Source organism: Vulpes lagopus, chromosome 3, assembly GCF_018345385.1.
Source record: "Vulpes lagopus strain Blue_001 chromosome 3, ASM1834538v1, whole genome shotgun sequence".
NCBI classification, from domain to species: Eukaryota; Metazoa; Chordata; class Mammalia; order Carnivora; family Canidae; genus Vulpes; species Vulpes lagopus.
Window position 1 is genome coordinate 19,158,344 of NC_054826.1, and position 7,029 is coordinate 19,165,372.

Sequence of the window (7,029 nt, forward strand, 5' to 3'; positions counted from 1 at the left end):
TTGTGATCCCAGGATAGTCACCTCTATATATTATGTTCAAAAACTCTCATGAATAGAAAAATACGGTGACAATAATTGCAAAATTATAACTGAATACTTTTCTATTCTGTTCTATTAGCAAAAGTGCAGCTATGAATACTTCATGACTTTGGATGACTAAGTTCGAATTGTTCTCATTTTTCCTGAAAGGAGAAAACAGTTCTGTTTAAAGAAATCTGATTAAATAATAAGATAAAGAAGTTTAATATTAGAGAACAAAAGGATGCAGCCAGAAGAAGAGAAAAAGTAGGCTCTAGATCATGAACTGTGTAACTCAGTCCCAGTTCCTGGATAATTCATTGATGACTACATCTCTCTCAGGAAGAATATTTTCAGTGATATCCCTTGTAAGAGACAACAAATCATTCTAAAAGATGACAAGCTTTGGGATTAAATTCTCTGGGTTGAAATCCCAACTCAGTTACTACAAATGTACTCTGATTCTCGATTTCTTCATAATAAAATGATAAGTGTATCAACTCTCTAGTTGGGTTGTTGAGAATATCAAAAATACCACAAGACAAATGCCTGCCACATGGTAGATAAGTGGTAGCTAATATCATTGGTCTTACTTTATGCGGTCCTGGAAAATGTTGAACAGAAATCTATTTCAACTGAAAAATGATAAATTTGAAAATGAGAGTGAAAGGATTGAACATATCTTGTGTAATATTCATTGCATTTACAACTGTGTCTCACCCCAAAACATCCTCATTCCCAGATATGAAGGATTTTGGAAAAAAGAGGGCTTAGCAAACCAAAGAAACATATTTTTCTTTCAAAATAGACCAGGTCCTGTGAATTAAACTGCTGAGAAATATCGACCTTATGCTCTTATTTCTCATACCATGGTTTAAAAAGTAATAAATTGTTTATTGTGAAACTTGTTTCTTGGTTAAAAACGAATATCTCTACTCTCAACATGCATAAATTTAAGATCGGGAACTAGATGTAAAATCTTTAATATTCTTGTGAAATAGTTCATCGTGATATTTTGACAATTAAAAGAACTCAGGCCTGGGGGCAGGTGGGCAGGCCATACAATCCTTCTCCTCCATTATCACTACTTTTTAAATAGTTTTTTCTCAATCTCACGTTTAGATAATGGATTTGAGTCAAACTTCTCATATGTGCAACTTAGAGCTGTTCCTGAAATCTCATATGGAATGAGGGGAGGATAACAGATATTTATGAAAAAAATAAAACTTAAACTAGGTTTAACTTTCCTGAACAGAGCTGAGAAATGTAGGGTACTCTCAAGTTTGTAGAAGAGTGTCCTTCCCCAAAGAAGTGCTTCTGCTCTCCCAGGATGTGTCCCCAAAGAAGTCCTAGAGGTCACTTCACACATCCTAGGACCCACATGGAAGAAGAGCCCAGTAGAGGCTTTTTCAGGCATCTATTCCTCTCCCCTGTTTCTGGTCAGGAATATCTTTCTGATCCCTTAATTCTTTTGATTACATTCTATTTCCTACAAATTCCACATTTCTCCTCAAAATATTCAGTGGGATATTAGGAAGAGTCCCCTTAGAAAACATGAGGCCATAATCTAGAAATATCCTTTCACATGGGATTTTTATGCATTTGCCATTGTCCTTTGAGTATATGAAGGGGCACTACTTAAGGCTATCAGTATGGACGGGATGTCTCAGAATGTGTGGGTCCAACCACTGCTGGAAGATCCTACAGCTGCCTACTATTGTGCCCTCATTTCACACAAAGCACACACCTACTTCCAGTTGCTTAGAAAAAATGACTACCACCACGTGTCATTGCTTACTTATTTGCTGTCACTTAAACTGGAATTTCAGAGAAATCCTCCAAAAAAAAAAATACAATAAGGTGTTCTTCAATAAAAGTTTTCCATTGACTATCCAGGAATTGGTGGTTCCTCATCAATTCTGCTAAGGGGGCTCGCCACTTCTCTGATTTTGAAAACTCTTTCCTAAAAAGAGGGGTGTTGGGAAACAATGCAACTTTGCCAATTTATCTTAAAGCTGGGGGGTTAGCTATTCCTTTTTTTAAAGCTTGGGAAAACCAGTGACTTCTAATTTAGCATTGCATGTATCAAGATTACAATAAAAAGACTAGTGATACATCAGAACAAAAGCAAGGATTTATTGGTAATAGCAATGAATGGGATATTGACAGTCTCTGCAGAGAATCAAGCAATTATCCAGAAGCTATAAACCTGAATGCAATATGGTCTTCTGGTGTCTTTTGTGGCTTTCTCCTTTTTTGCCAACTACCGGTTTAAAGTCATTCATATTTGTTGTCTGGACTACAGTACAATAAAGGTAAGATATAAAATTATTGTTTCTTTACCTTGATTGGACCAAACAACTATAGTTACACTATTAAAATTGATAATAATGAAGGTGAGACAATGCCAACTTCTTTCATATTATCCTCTGTTAGTTCTAGAGCTTGAGTTGGTCACTTCTTTCTACTTCTTAGACCCCTGACCATTAGCTGGTCCTTGCAATCTCATCGAATAGAGCTTAACCGGTTGATTAAATGCTACAGTAATAAACAATTGTTCATCACAATCAGATTCCAAGAAAGTCATGCCTTTTTGGAAACAGTTGCCAAACCCATGCTCTTTGCTTTCATTAAGACATGCACGACACATTAATAGGAGACACTAAATCCACATAGTCTTTTGGAATATTGTGTCTCTACTGCTTCCGGGGTCATTTTCTAAGTACTGCTTGACTTTTTTTTTCTTCTAATCCCACAGCATTGCTCCTTGATATTGGTCAATTCTCACTTTGTTTCGAAAAAACAGAAATATTGGTGTTGCTGATATATTGTTGGTGGCAGCTGTTCCCTGACATTGATGCACTCTTACTTCCAAGAAAGCTGCCGGTGGATACTTAACTTGTAGAATTGAATGCTGCACCCTCACATGGTAAACCTGCCCATGGCAAGCCTGGAGCCTGTGCTGTGCAGCTTAGGCTGCAAATCCAGGTAGCTGCTGACTAGCTTCTCTGCCATTTTTCTCAGAAAGCCGGCAGAGCAACCACCATGCCACCAGCTTCAAAACAGGAGAGGAAGACCCAGGAGAGCAAGGGAGCAGGCTCCTGAAGGCCAAGGCCTGAACAGAGGAGGCAACAACTGAAGAGAGTCTTTCTCTGGACTCCGTGCAAAGTTCACCAGGGAGCAGAACTGCTGAGAAGGTGAGCATGGGAGAGGGAGGGGAGGAAAGGCATGTGGCACTCAGCTGGGGTTTACCTATTGCTTTTAGAATCTCCTTTGCAAAGTCTGATTGTGACCATCCAGTGCTTCACGGGGGTATGGCAAAGGTATGGTAGACAGAATAATAGTCCCTCAAAGATGCCCATATCCTAATCCTTGAAACCTGTCTAGATGTCACCTTATATAGCAAGAGACTTTGCATATGTGATTAAGTTAAGGATTTAGAGATGGGGAGACTGTTCTGCATTATTTGGTTAGGTACTCAGTAATCATAAGGATTCTTATAAGTAGAAGAAGTAAGGGCGGATAGTCAGAGAAGCAGAGGTCTTGGAGTGATATAATTGCTGGATTTGAAGGTGGAAGGGGGTTATAAGCCAAGGAATATAGGCAGCTTCTAGAAGCTGAAAAAGGCAAAGAGTGAATTTTCTCCTAGAGTCTCCAGAAGGGATGCAGTCCCCCCTGCATCTTCTATGTTCCTAACCTTACCTAGTACCTCATCCTAGTGCCTAGCAAAGACCCTGCCATTTGATTAGAGCCTATTATTATCGGTGAATGAATAAACAAATTCTATCCCCAAGCTTTGTCAAATCAGAGGCTCCAGTACTCCCCACTAGTATTTTCATTCAACAAGTTCCATATTTTGAGCCATCTGTGAACTTAGAACCTTAATGTGTCAACATTTCTGCTTTCCATCTTATCATTTTTACCTCTTGGACCTAGTCTTTCTCATCCCTGACTCCAACTACAGCAGTGATCACTGTGCCCTGCAGACAGCAATACACAGAAATCATTATCAATGATGATGACAATAATAACAGAGATTGCGTGATAAGTAAGAGAAAGTGTGATTTTACCAATCATCAGCTAATGAAAAAAGAAATGGAATAAATCAGTCAGGATCCAACCAGAAAAAGATTCCAGGTATTCCAAGTATTTAAAACAGAAGTGACATTGGTTTAATAGATACACCTGGGACTCTAGGCTAGAGGAAAATGTGGTAACCCTGAGATTAGAAGTAGCAGAAGCTGCTACTACACACAGGCTGGGACAAAGGGAATAGATGGGGTTATTGGTACCCAAAAGAGCCTATCTCACCAGGAGGAAGGAACTCTTCCTAGAGGAACAGGAACACAGGTACAGATGGATATGTTGTTTGATGCAAATAGAGAGGTGTAGAAATGTCTTGGACAATAACATTGTATGTTAACCATACTTTAATAACAAAAGTTAAAAGCATACATACACAGACACAAATAATTAATACTGAAAAAAGACAGATGGACAGGAAGGAAAAAAGAAAGGAAGGAAGGAGGAAGGAGGGGGCAAGCCTTGGACTCTCCTTCTCTCACTTCCAATCTCCTGATAGTACCCGCTGCTAGGCAAATCCATCTAGAAGCTACCTGACACATGAATGAGGGTGATCATCTTGGACCCCACCTAAAATACAAAGGCAGAGAATGGGTTGGGGGGTGGATCAGAGAAGAGGTAGGATAAGGAATGACTCTGAGTTTCAACACTCCAAGGAACAGCATCCAGAAGAAAGGGATTCCAACTTCTTATAGGAACGCATACAGTAAATACTTAGAATCTAATTATCTCTTAGTTGGTTTGCAATACACCTTTAGTAAAACATTTAAAATAACCTTAATTACTATCATCTATAACAAAGTCTGGAAAAAAACTATAATAAATCAATGTAAAACCTGAATTCCAAGGAATACTTCATACACTATTCAAAGCAATCAAAATAATCTATTATTAAATAATTGCAAATGGAAACTAGTTTAGAACACTCTGTACTCCTAATCTGCATTCTGTGCTAGGACATATACCTCCTAAAATAGACATGAGAGAAGTGTAAACTGTGCCAAGTCAGGAAAAAAAAAAAAAGAAAGAAACTCAGCCAACATCAATGGACGGACACATATTTTCCAAGAGATGGACCTAAAGTGTGGGCTGATTTTTCTGTTGAAGACAATGTAAACTGTCATTGGACGATGAAGAATTGGAAGCAACACCTAGAGCTAAAAAGATAAGAACAAAATTAAGCAATGCCATGGAATGTGTATAGGATAAAGTGACATAAAAGTACTTGCCAATCATCACATTTTAAGCTAATGAAAATTTTCGTATGAGCTTAGAGTAATAGATTACTGACATCAAAACACCTGATACGTTTTTCTATATTTCCTTTTTCTCCTTTGCTTATTATCGGGTGGGGGAACCCATCACCTTATGATGCATGACCTAAATCTCAGAACTTCAACTCCAATGCCAGCTAGACAGAAGGATAAGTCATTTTGTGATGACTAATTAGCTATTTATCCATTGAAAACATGAAGCTTATGCTGTATAGACTTAATTCATGTTATGATTGAAATGTTCATGACGGTTCCTTGTTCACAGCTGAAAGAACATTTTTAAAATGGTAATATGTTAGTCAGTAGAATAATTACAAGATTTGTGCTACGAAACTGTGCTGGTTTTTCTTTTTCAACTGCCTCCTGATAATTTCACCATCCATGATTTCCAAATTCTGGAACAAATCATTTAAATTGTGCTGTTTTTCCCCCCTTTTATCCTTAAAAGTCCCACTCTAACCCAATGTCCTCAACGAAGTCACCACTTTTGCTCACCAAAACCCACAGCCATTTTTTAAGACCGCAATGGAATTTGGTCTCTGTTAATCCTTGTGACACAATCCTACACATTGATACGGCTTTGTCCATAGTTTATTCCCAAGGATTCCTAAGTATTCGAACATATTTGTTCCTAAGTTAGTTAGGAGTCCTTTGAAGGTATAGATGAGGGCTCATTTTATCTGACATGGAAACCAACATATAATTAAATGACAGCCTCTCCCAATATACATTTATCCTTTCATGTTTTCTCATTATTTCTTTCCTCATGTTGTTTTCTGCCCTCACTCATTTTAAATAGAAAATTATACCCCTCACCTATCTCTGAGTATATGGCTAGATCTGGAATTTATAAGAGTAATTTAGGGGGCACTTAGGTGGCTCAGTCAGTTAAACATCTGCCTTCAGCTGGGATCAAAATCTGTCATTAAAGCACCACATCTGTGGGATTCTCGTCCTGGTAGCCCTAGGAAACAAATACATTTGGTGAGCCTCACAATGGACGTCAGCCTAAGACGCCATAAGAGCAAACAAATGGGGGCTTTTGCATAGTTTGCAGTGTAGTACAAAAGCTATGATGAAAAATTCTACCACACTGTACTCCATACTATCTAAGCACTCTCTGAGGAATATTACTGGATGTCAGGGGACATTTATCTCTGTATGTGTACAAATACAAAAATATACTGTAATTCAGCCTGGTGATTTCCAAGATCATGAGCTAAAGATAGCCAGGAGGTAGAAAACTCAAACGACTATTAGGTTTGGCTAGTGGCATTTAGAATCTGGATGTATGGCCAGGATTGCTAAAGAATAGATCAGTAATTGTAAAGTCTTAAGAAAAGTTACCCACGCACACATAGATGAAAGAATCATTTGGGGGGGTCTTTTTGTTGATCAGTTCTACAACAAACAGGGCAGTTTTCTAAAGAACTGCCACTGGAGTGGTATTTTTCTGGCTGCTGACTGATGTGCATTATAATTCCTCTTACTTAACACTCAGTTTATACCCCTAGTGAAATAAGGGGACAGCACTTTTGGTACAGAGGGCAAATGAGGAGGACCTTCAGGCTTAAAGTAATTTCTCTTAGCCCTAGAATTCAATTTTAGAGAGACCCTGAGTTCCACAAGTAATTGTGCCCTCATGGGAAAGGGG

The 7,029-nt window shown here is 38.3% G+C and overlaps 1 pseudogene; it reads right to left on the reverse strand.

Moving 5' to 3' along the window:
* Positions 1-2,219: 2,219 nt before the first annotated feature.
* LOC121486963 lies at positions 2,220-3,033 on the reverse strand (annotated as a pseudogene).
* Between the last annotated feature and the right edge of the window lie 3,996 nt (positions 3,034-7,029).